The sequence below is a fragment of the Solenopsis invicta genome, chromosome 5, assembly GCF_016802725.1.
Source record: "Solenopsis invicta isolate M01_SB chromosome 5, UNIL_Sinv_3.0, whole genome shotgun sequence".
Lineage (NCBI taxonomy): Eukaryota > Metazoa > Arthropoda > Insecta > Hymenoptera > Formicidae > Solenopsis > Solenopsis invicta.
This window is the reverse complement of record NC_052668.1, coordinates 15,212,142-15,225,183: the sequence shown is the minus strand read 5'-3', so window position 1 is coordinate 15,225,183 and position 13,042 is coordinate 15,212,142.

The window sequence follows — 13,042 nt, the reverse complement described above, 5'->3', positions numbered from 1 at the left end:
GTCGTCGTCGCGTGCTGTAATGCGGCATCGTACACCTCGGTCTGCCATTAACACGGCTCAATCAACGACGCAGATAGAACGAATTTTGTGAAAACATTGGAAAAACACGAACCTACTTCTCAGTATGTTACCTTTCTTTTTAAAATAACGTTTATACAGAGTAAAATAACGGTGAGTTTAAAGATAGCAGTTATTCACACTTGTGTATACGATTTTGCGTGTAATAGCGGCGTTATAGTTGCGCCTGTTTCAAGATTAACGATTCGTCCGAAGTTAACGGAGTTTCGCGAGCGGAATCTACGAAGTCGTTGTCCTTAAATGTATTTCTGAACTACCGGATGTAGGAAGCCTGATGTATTGGTCCCCGTGCGCATTATATATTATAATTTCTGCTTGATCACTTGAATCTCACCGTTAGATCACTCGTTAAATCATATTCAATAAATTGCCAACTCGTTATTTAATGTAGACGTTACTCGCACACACTAACGAGTGTTATTTATTATAGGTAATTATTTAAAAAAAAAATTCGACTGACTTTTTTAAATACATTTATCCAATTTATTTTACAAAGGTTGCTAACTAAAAATTTGGAGTTTGCTCGCAAATATTCATATAGTGGTATTTTGATAAGGAATAAGGGTTGGTTTTTTAATGTGACGTTACATCTTAAATATTACTAAAAATTTAAAAATTTTGTAGGTTGTTCTATTGTTACGTTTAAGTATCTATATAAAATAATTTTCTCATTGGTTTAAAAATTATTTAATTTTTTATTTACTCTTGATTTTTATATAAAATTGCGTTTTGTAGCACTTATTTGCAAATTTGATGAGAAAATAGCATTATACGAATTAAATCAAATTTCTTATTTGTACTAATAAAACTAAATATTTGTGCAAAAGTTTATTTGGATTTACTTAATCGTTTAAGTCATTTACTTGAAATACTGCAGCAGAATGTGGCTGTTTTTGCTGCACAAGCTATTATAAGTAAAATTTTTTATTTTCTTCTTTGGTTTCAACGGCAAGATTCAGATAATTTACAACCAAAATTTTTTGACATGAATTGTCAACTGCAAAATTTAAAATTGAGCATATTATTTTGTTTTTGTTATCCGTTTTCTGCAAATTATAATTTATTTGTATATTACACTTTTAATTAATAATACACAAATAATATGTCTAATTAAAATAATTAAAATATTCGGTTAGTTACTAGATTAATTTAATCATCCGATTAAGTTAATCGGAATTAGTGAGACCGACCCAGTAATAGGGAGACTACGAAGGTTCCCGCCGATAGTTTTAGTAGATAGCTATTAAGCCGTTACTATGATGCTCCGGTCTGTCTTCGTTGAGGTCGTCTTCACGCTTGGCGACTCGCCGCACACCTTTTTGGCGGGAGATTTTGTAGATAACTATCCGCTAAAAATACGGCTACTCCTGGCTGCAACGGTCGAAATGCATGAGGTTCGTTGGAATCTACATGGACAGACTGTAAACAGGGCGCTTCCATCGGGTACCCTCTCTTCTTTCTCGTGTTTCCACGGCTCGTTGCCCACGACTACAACGCGATCGCGATGAATCAAAGGGCGGCGGCTAAATTGCATTGTTATTTATAAACGATCATCGCGCGTCAACGACGCGGCGTTCAAAAGTCAATACAATATTTAATTTTTTTTTTTTGTAGCAAGAATAATCTTTAGAAAAAGAATTCGTTACATAGCTTACTTTTATTTGACATAAGTAACATTGTTTCATCCTGCGATATTCAATTTTAAACGTTTATCGATAGAAACATGAATAGGAAAGTAAGCCTTTACTTTCTTATTTTTGCATGAAAATTTCAGGTATTAATTTTTTACGTTTCCTATTTTCTCTGAGTATTCACTCTAATATCTTGTCAAAATGTATCAGTAATATTAGGAACTGTTTACATTAACGGAAGCAGATGGGGCTGTAATTACCAGTCTACATGATTTTGCTGTTATATCAGCTGCACCATAAAGTTCGAAGTGCCATAAATCGGACAATTTACGAAGCGCTATACCTTCGTCACGAGAAACTACATTTTATATACGGGAATATTCACGGAATATCCCGAATGCGAAAAAAAATAATTGAAAGAGAAAATTAAGAGGCCGTTTTCGTGTTATACCATGATGCATTTTATAAATTTTGATATAATAATAATAATTATAAATTTAATATAATAATAATATAATTATAAATTTTGATAAATAGATGATACAGTTGCGCTTGATTTACCCAAAATTGGGAGACAGATTGCTGTTCTTGTGTGAAAGACTTTCTTCCTAGGATAAAGACGACGTCTAAATTCTTGAGGCTGTCCGGACTGTGTTTGCGCGATCATGTAAATCAGGAAAATCAGGAAAGTAGAAATCGATGCGACTGCACTTGAAAATAATCGAATGCCATTACCGCGACCGCAAAATAAATTTCTTGCCTGCTTCCTGACGCGACGTTCCCCGTACAATGCTTTGCTATATGTATAAAACGTCGTTATTATTTCGATAGATACGCGTATAAACATATATATGCTAAAGTGGCAGCACCGTTACCTGGAATCGGCTCTCGTACGGTCGAGTACCTGCGCCGGCCGTCGTATTGGTACCTGCGCGAATGCTCGAGTACCGTGCCAGCGCGCCATTAGGCATTTCTATTTAGTTATCGTCGGTCTTTTATGATCGTTATCTTTTATAGACAGGTATAATAGGGACGGCAAGACGCAATGTCCGCCGTAATTGTGTTTAATGCGTCGTCTTTAACGCGTTTACGATTACGTCAGTCGATTGTTTCCTTCTGGAAGTGAATATCAAATCGAGATTACGGCGACTGCAATCTCGGTTTAATTAATTGCTCATCCTATGCGTAATTTAAATATTAAATATTAAATCATCGTTTCGTACCCGTTAGCGTCTTCTTTGATTTCTAAGGTACCGAGGATTATCATTTATCCAAGTTCTCATGCGTATAGGTACCGGTACCGATAAATAAAATTATTCTTTTGTAAACGAGCGCTTTATATCGGAGCCGAGTGCCCGTTTAAATTTACTTCACGGAAATGAGGAAATTTCGCATAATAAATGGTGTCGACTTTCCTTATCAACGGATCTTTCTCTTCGCGGCGAGGGAAGATCGGCGTTGACTCGTTGCCCGAACGATTAGCGTCGAATCCATGTTTGTATACGTGACATTAGCGTGGGTGTAAGAATGTAAATTGTGCACTAACAATACCTCGGTCGCGAGACGAACATCCCGCTCGGTCGCGAGACGAACATCGCGAATGCGCAGGAGGAAAGAGGGAGAAAGAGAGAGAGAAAGAAAAAGCGAGACGGCGCATGATACTTACGATAATCGTATGGTCATCATCTTCCCGTTATCTATGATAAATTCTAAACGTAGAACAACGACTACGTAATTTCGTCAAGTCACGTTGCCGTGGCGTACGTTAACCGAGAAAATTCTCTCGAAAAACACTCTAACGAACGAATAGCCATAACCTGCCGATGTTTGCAAAGAAGTTTGTGAAGCTCTCGGTAAAATCCTCTAACAATTTGATGCGATTCGATTGACTGAATAATTAAAGAAAAGTTTTACGTCGTGGATTCTTTAACCGTCCTACTTTTACGATTCTAACTGAAAAGGGGATGTCAAGGCAAATTTGTTAGTTTAAATTATATTTATATATTTTGTTTTAAAATAGCTTTTTCTAACAAGTAGCGTATGATTAATAAAATAAAAAGATAATAACTTTTAGAATGACCACTGTGAAAGAATGTCGCTTTGTAGGGGAAAGGGTGATAGATGACGAATTGTTAATTTTTTTAATTTAACAAATGACAAACCAGTGCTTAATTCATTAGAAACTTCAGATGGTAATAAATAATCTGTGGTAGTTCGATTTCAATTTGTCCACAAGAATGAGTAATATAATAAGAAATGTGTTTTGGAAACACCTAATACATAATTTTTTGGTATTTGTTTATAAGGAATGACATAATTATAAATAATATAAGATTGTTATATTATAATAAATCTTTTTTATTGATAAGAATACATTTTTAACTTTGCTTAACTATTTTTTATTTTACTTACTATTAAAAGTTATCTTACCCGCGTATGGGGGCAAGATGACAAAATTGACGTCTTAACAAATTCTAAATTTTTAAAAGATTTTAGTTTATTTAACATATTTTAATTAAGTTTTAGTGAATCTGAAAAAAATAGATTGTTATTTTTACATTGTCACAGAAATAAGGAAAAATGGACAAAAGTCATGATTTTATCCCCCTCTCCCTTAATTATTTTTTAATTTTATTGGCACGTACAGAAAGTAACAGATTTTACCTTGATTTTAACTTGATATTAAATTGAATATTTCTAATGGACAATAATAAGCGTCTCGAATCCGCAACGTCACGGAAGAAATTAATTTCGATCGGGAGACATTAACGAGAAATCACCAGAAATCCGTCAAGCCTTCGGCCGCGTCGGACGAAATGCATTTGACACGCTCGATCGAAGGAAGGTGCGTCGTCGCGAAGAAGTGCAGGGTTGAATGCCGACGAAAAGGAGGAGAGAATCGTCGTCGCGCTCCGTCGCGTCCGATGTGGCGCAATGGCGATTTCTCGCACATGACTCACCGAAATACGGCATTACGACATTATGCGCGCGGTATTAAAGCCGCACGAACGGGAGGACGAGCCTGGACGCTCGACACCGCACGGATGACGGCGAGCCACACGACCGGCACGTGGGGTGTAATTGTAGGAGAAGAGGACACGCCCCGCGATCGAGGCCGGCCGGCCACCCCTTTTCCACTGACGGCATCATGCGTCGCACCCTGCATTTCGCACGCACCACGGCGTAACGGAATTGCGTCGGATATCGCCGGTCAATCAGGGAAGGTTTACGCGAAATACAAACTCGGTATCGTAAAAGCGAACTGAATAACTCAAAAAAAAAAGAGATTATGCCGACGATCGAGAACAAACTGACGAAAGAAGGTACAATAAAAGGAGCTAGATAATTGAAGAAGAAGATGGGGGAAAGATGACAGCTCACGTTCACCTCGAATTATAATTTTTAAGTTGATATCACAATCGTTTGCAAATTTAACGACGGTTCAAGTAGCGCCGAAGGGTAGAAAGCAATAATCGTATATTGCGAACAGTCATGGATAATTATCGATTCCGATCTTGCATCTCTTACGAGACAACAGGGGACAGGTAAATGCGTCTATTCTATGGTAACACTGTTGAGTGGCTTAACATAGCACTTCGCTTAGCCCAAGTCGTCTGTCGGCGCCTGTTCGAGGTAGCGGTATTTTATGATCGGCGCGACTGACTGCAAATTACTCGTCAAAACGCTCGCTCGGCCCTTGTCGGGAAGCAACGAGATAGAGTCAAGAGGCTATCTATCGTCGTAATAGTCTCTCGTAACAATAGTCGTAACCAACGACCGAAAGAAGAGAAAAACGGAACGAATCTTTGTCCTCGTAAATTTTCGACCTAACAGTTCGTTAACGATTTTACATGTAACGATTGGCAAAATGCAGGAATTAGGAAACTTTTACATCTTCACGCCGCGGTTAAGGAAACTCGAGATAACATTGACGCACTGACAATTCAAAAACAAATCTTCCGTGAACGTAATTTTATTATTTTATTATTATTTATTAGTTAACGTTATTAACAACTAAAAATTATGATCACGAATCTTCTTCGAAAAAGAGTTTATTGAAAAAGAAAATTTATATACACGGTTATCATGATGCGCTAATTGGAGCAGGCTAGAGCTCAGCTGGGATTCAAAGGCTTATACGTCGACACCAAGGCTGAAATATAGAAAACACTCGGTCTATTAGAGTAAGCCAGGTCAAAAGAGAGCGGAGCGATCGTAAATTAGGCGTACCGATGACACGTCGTCGTCGAGGCGATCGTTTCTACGTAGACGAGGGGGATCACCACATGGCACGAGCCGACCGGTCGGTCAGGGAGCAATAAATGGGGACTCTCGTGCCCGGGTCCGTCATGATAGTCAGGATAGCGTGGCGCGCAATCGAGAAGTTGGTGTCATCTGTTGCATCGGTTACATCCTGACCGGCGGAGCGTGACTGCAGCAGTGTCGGCGGTGGTCGGCCACCGTAAACGAGGGTGCGCGCACGGGGCTAACTACCCCCTAATTACCGGGCCCGTTAACAACGAGTACCCCCTAACAATTATTTAATGACAGGTTAGTCCGGCCTCGATAGATACGAACCGGTTCGATTTCTATCGAACTTATTGAAAAGTCTGCAGGAAATGACGCGTACGACTTAACTGCGTGTAGATCGTAGATCTTTGAAGAAATTACGGAAATGCAAAAATGCAATTGCGAGCGAGCGAGCGTGAGAAGAAATCTCGCGAAGAGATCTCGCGATTAGATGGACAGGGTACATTTGTCTTCGATTATTTCGCGCCTGCGTACGTTTATTTCTCGACTCTCCAGAGGTTCGAAGTCCTTATACGGGAACGCATCTTTGTTAAAACACATTTTCTCGTCTGGAAACATTAATTTTGATTGCACGACAATATACGCGAGCTTGACACAGGAACTATTACCCACTATAAGGGGTCCGCTACAAAGACGCACACGTCAGATAAATGTTGAAAGACCGTTCGATTGGATGGACAGCACTCATTTGTCATCGACTTTGCATTATTTTTTCTTTCGCGTTTTTATTCAGTAGAGTTTAAGTTTTATGCATTTACCATCGATTCGCTACGTAATGCAACGTTTACAGTTAGAATAGACACGTTCAATGCCGAACGTTAGACTGCTTCGAAGTATCATGCCCAACAGTCGATGACCTTAGATATGCAATTATAAGAGGATCAGTTGGTAACAAGGAAGGACTATAGGGAGTCTGACATTAAACGACTGTCAGAGACAACAGCTCGGCATTCAATGTGATTCCTTGCTACACTGTCGGGCTGTATATAATATATTAATAAATTAACAAATGTTAAGTTTTATGTATATTGTTACTATCTGATTAGTCATTCTTTTTACTTTCTATATAATCATAGTAATTTTGCTTTTGTATTTCTGTGAAGCAATCACAGTTTATTATGACCTAAACATGAGTCTTGTACAATTGAAATTGTATTGTACAAGGAATAGAATTGACGGATTGGCTCGAGAGTTCCTAACGACTGTCCTACCAGTACTTCGACTCGAGACGAATCCTCGCCGATGTCCTTCCGCCAATCTGTCCTGGCAGAGGTGATCGTCGGCGTGCGCCGATCGGTTGTGAAGTCCGGCGTTTTGAATACCACGAGGTGTATTCATCATAGTGGTCATCTGTGCGTCATATTTCGGACAGGGCGCGTGCCGCGTGCCGATAATATAGCGTCCGCAAACGCAATAATTTAGGGAGTCGCGGCCGTGTAGAGAATGACGCGAATTCAGAGACGCGGCGGTCGACGCCGCGTGTAATGCTAGGGCGCCGATGCCAAGGTAATAATTTATACCGATCGAGACGTAAATATAAGGATATTGCAAATAGCATATGGCAATGCCCGTGGCGTGGCTTGTCGCGACGATTAGAACCGCGAGAGAATCCTCTCAGTGCTATCGATGCCTGCTGAGATCAAGAATAAAATGGATCGATCTCCGATATAGGACTTTAATGTGCTCACAATCACCTGACATTTTTTTAAATCTGAGGACTTGTAGGGAAAATTGTTATCTAACCTAGAGACATGTTATACATTCAAAAAGAAGTGTTTAAAATATTAAATAGTTTTATTTCTGCCTCTAATTTTTAAATACTTACAAATCTTTTAGTATTAAATAATGTCTAGATTTAAAATACTAAAACGTTAAAAATGTTAAAAATTTCAGTTTTATTACTTATAATTTAAAATTAAAATTATTCTTTCATACAAATTAACGTTTTATTTTATGCGTCCCCATGTACAACATACGGTGCCTCTAGATACGATAGTCTCCCCTACTTTGAATAATCGGAAGGTGTAACGTATCGATTTATTTCTATTCCATGTTACATTTTTTAATAATTAAGATACAAATATTGCTGATATCTTTGATTTGAAAATTTCAATTTCATTAATTTCCACATACATTCGATTTTTATATGAGACGCGATTTAGGTTTCATTAAAGCATAAACCTTAATACGACTCCTCATACGTTGATCTATTGATTATTTTAGCCTAAACAACTGACGTCCAGCCGGCCTTAATAATAAGATGAGAATGAGTCTATCTATGTAATTAATACATTAACAGTGGTTGGGTGCTGAATTGAGTTTTAGTAACGTACATGTTAACGTTTCGCTTTTTACCGGCGTAATTGTAGTAAAGAAGAAAAGAGACGTGCAACTAGCCGCGCTGATTATATATGGCGGTAGATCGAAATCATCAGAAGAGAAAGAAGGAGAATATTATGACAAGTCGTTTTATTAGGTGAACTATTCCACAATGAAGTGTAGTTTCTCCTTAGCTTTCTTTTATACACTTTTCATTTCTCACTTGCGCGCATTCCGCGTGCCATTATATTATTTTTATAATTTCTGGCGGATCTGCGTGACGCGAACTCGTCTGCGGCGTAACTCCTCTTTTTTTCACGTCTCGCATCGTCGTTTTTCTATCGTCTCGAGCGACTTCTTTCCATCGCCACGCGACGTTACACGCTCCCGTGCAGGCTATTATGGGGTTCGCATTTACGCCACGTGTGTAGAAAAGCGTCGAAACGCCAACCTCTTAATATAATACCGATGCGCCGCATGTTTCCGCAGACTTTTTTCGGCGAATTGAAATGAATCGCCTTACAAGTGTCCCTTTCATTTTTAATTAAATGCGAATTTGCTCTTGAGAATAGATTAAAATAAATGGTTTGCCACAAATGCTAACGGTAAAAACGGCACAGCGAAAATTTCCCTTAAAAGAAGAACTGATAAAGTGTTTCAATAAACTGATTACAATATCAGTAACTGATGATTACTATTCAGTTAACTGATGAAATTCTCAGTTACTGATATAGTAATCAGTCTATTGAAACGCTTAACAGTTTTATTTTCAAGGACCGTTGTAATTGGAAAAGCTTCGATAAAAAAATTCTTGATCCGGACCTTCGACTTCTTTACAGTCAATGATTTGATTCATATTTTGCCTAGGTAAAGCTAAGATCTTTAGATATCTTTCGGCGAAAATAAAAGTTTGAAAAAGTTAAGCCATCTCTGAAAAATTTTGCAGATGAAAAAAAAAACGGATAGATTAACATAAAATCAAATTATTAAATAGCTCGCTACGCTGCAATCATTAATTTAAAAAAATGTATTTTTCTACGAACGATGTGCCGTGGAAAAATGAAATAAAAGAATTTTGAAATAAAAGTTTTTTGATATATAAATTTTTTGATATATATATTTATTTATTTATATATCAATGCAATTGATAAGAAAAAAAATTAGATTTTGAGATTTAATACCTAATCTATGAGAGCTAGATTTTATTGTACAATTTTCTAGAGTAGGATTTTTATAGAAATAAAGAATGCGTTTGATGATCAAGCTTGACCTTCGGCCAAGCGGCGATCGAAAACCGGCTATCTCGTGCGTGGTGCAGTTTCTGGATGAGCAACGAGTTTCTTTGAACGCGCGCGTCCTCCGGGGACATCCTTACCGAGAACTCAGATTATTATATCATAACGATCGGCAGTATGGCGGCACTTATGATTTATCGGATCGCTCTCGCTCGAGGAAATTCTTCGTTTTTTCTTTGCTTCGGTTATTCGCTGAGCATTGATTGCACGCGCGATGTCGATTAAGCACGTTAATTAGCACATATTGATGAATATTTTCAACCTTATTTGATGTTATCGCTTCGCTTTATGTTTATCGCTACCAACGAAAATGCTCGATCACTTTTTAACGAATTTTCCCGAAGATTAATTTAATAACTAGCGAGCAAGACTAATCAGTCGGCGTATCAAAGCGCTCGTTTATTTTTCGGCACGCTTCTTCTTAATGGAAAGCGTGAAGTTAAATGACTAAGCAAATTGATACGAAAATTATAGATTGCTAATCAATTTGTAATGTTACTAAGTATCTCGTATTTTTTTCAAACAAAATGTTTGCCTACATTAATGTTTATTAATAATAAATATTAAAATAATTGTCAAGAGTAAGGGACATTTGTGTGCGCGCAGTTATGTGAAATTTATAATAATTTTTAAATCAATTAAAATATACAATACATATATCAAACACCCAATTTTGATTAAAAATTTATTACATATCAGTTAATAGGTAAAATTAAAAATTGGACATTAGCCATATCACGAAACATATTAGTGGCTTTCTCTAAAAAAAGGATTCAAGGATGATTTTTTTTCCAATGGAATTCAGGGCGGCGTAGGGCTAGAAAAAAATTCGAGAGGCGAATTGCGGCGGCGCTAGAAAACCGTGAGACGCGTTTTGGCGGTACGATACTGCGAACAAGTTAGACTGATTTTGATAATCGGTTCCGCGCATCCTCTTGTTATCCAACGATTGCCCCGAAAGGATTAACGACTTTTCAAGTGGGCCGAATGTCGAGGCGATGGAAAAATCCGCTCGACACGGAGTCAGATGGCTATAAAATTGATCTTCGTCCGGGGTGCCGACTTTGACACCATAAGGGTAGCGAAAGGTGTCTCGAAATTTTCGGTTTCTAGATCGCCCTCTCGTTGTACCTGCAGCCTGGAACGAATCGCTTCTCCCACGAGACGCGGCGGAAGAAAGGTTGCGATCTAAATTTGATTTCGATCATCGGGATCTTGACACTTTCAATGTAGTCATGTTTTCTATGTCTATTATTAAATTATCTACTCGGATAATATTCTTTTACAGAATTATATTAAATTTCTAACACTAATAATAATTATAAATGTTTTTTAACGAGCATATAATCAAATCAAAGAAGAATGCCTATTTTATTACGCTAATTAGAACACTTGAAAGTATTCAGTATTGGCAGAGATTTATATTATCGTGCAAATAATTTATAATTTACTAATAAATTTATTAATAAAGCAATAAGTAAAGTGATGCAATGATAGATACGTGAATTGTATAAAATCCAAAAAGTCATCAAGTTCACTAAATATCGATATATACGAAGAACGTGAAAAAAATAGAAAAAGGATAATCGAATCTTTCTCGGGCCAATTTGTTTTCTCAGTCAAAAGGGCGCGGAGCAATGCGTTCGACGCAAATTGTGCCTGAAATCGATTTTCAGCGATCCTTTCGCTGCTTGACCACTTCTGGTCACGCCCTACAGCCGAGTGACCACTCGGTCAAAATCTGTCTCAGTTTCCCGCTGTCTCTCCGTTTTCTTTCGGAACGTATCCCTCCTTCGTCCTTTTTTCTAACGGGATATTAGCTATGTTTCTCTAACGTAGCTATGTTTTTCTGACCTAGTATTAAAAGCCAAATCTAAAGGTGCGAATATATCATTATATACGAATTTATATTAATGGATTTTGAAGAATTATTAGCTTGTTATTATCGATGATATTCTTATTTAATTGACTAATTAAATTATTTTTTAAATATTTACTGTATTAACCTGATAGCAAAAATAAAACTCCTATTAATAATAACAAATACGAAATAAATGTTAAGCAGTCACATTTAAAACTATATTTTCGAATTCGTTATTTGCAAAAAAATGCTGTTGGCGGCGTCAGATCTTATTTAAAAATCGGCAGATTGTCGCGGAATATGCTTCTACGCTCAATTATAATAATATAATTCGCCCTAAGGACGAAAATCTCGTTTAAAGCGTTTTACTATCTAGCCGATATATCGGCAGGAGATCGGGGATCTTCTCTCGTAACAGCCAGTGCCGAACGCTGGTCCGTCCGTTCAGGTAATTAATGATCGCTAATTACCGGACATCTGGTGCTGGAAGGGATCCTTATTTACGACAGGAAGGTGGACGTCCATCTAGAGAAAGAAACGAAAAAGGAAATCAAACGAAATCGCTAACGAGCTCTATTGTGGGGCACGTGCCGCTGTCCGCCTACGTATCTCGAAATGTGACGGATTCTTTTTTTCCTTCTCCCGATCTCGCCAATTTAACGGAAGGAGAGGCTTCTCCGATCGAAACCCCCGCGTTTTGTCCGTTTGTTCGTCAGCTTGTCTCTCTTTTCGAGGATCGGTTTAGACAACCCGCTCAATCTTCGTCCTTCATATCAAACCTTCACGCATTAGCTGCAATATCTGGCGTTCTGTTATTTTGTTCGTAGCATTGTCGTGATACAGACAGGCAATTTTTCTATTTTATAAATATTTTTCTGAATAATTTCCTTTGCCATAAAAAAAAATCCCTCAAAAGGAAAAGATCTTAATTTTCTCGTTTTTTGCCCAAGTATCTAGTTATAATGCTTTACCTGTTTTTCATCCTCGAGATCTTTTTTACGGATCCCTCGCATGTCCATCAACTTTTTGACGGGCAAGAACTGGATCCACGGCGGATGGCCAAGTGTGCTCCGAGTTTTGAGAACTCGCAGATAGGATACGTGGGGACGATCGGCACGGTAACAGATCCGCCTTCAGCAATTCGACGTGCGTTAATTGACCATTCGGCCGGATTCAATCAAGGTGCATCCGTACGTGAACACCTTTTAAGGACGCCTTGTCATATTCTCACGCGTGCACATCGATCTGATGTCTTACTTGTGTCATTTCGCGATCATGTTCCCTTCGTGTCTTACCTTCGTTGGGTCTTATCGCTTTCTTAAGGCCATCATTGAGATTGCCGTAAGGAATGCTGTCCGTTCTTCTCCGACATTGTTCGACAAGCGTCTGACATGAGTGACATTTTTCTTTCCTTAAATTTGACATATTGCGTGCTGTTAGCTATTTTAAAGAAAAAAAAAGTATTGACATTTTTCTAGTCCTCATTACTATTAGTTTCACAAAAAATATCATTATAAAATAATATTTAATGATTATTTGATTATCAA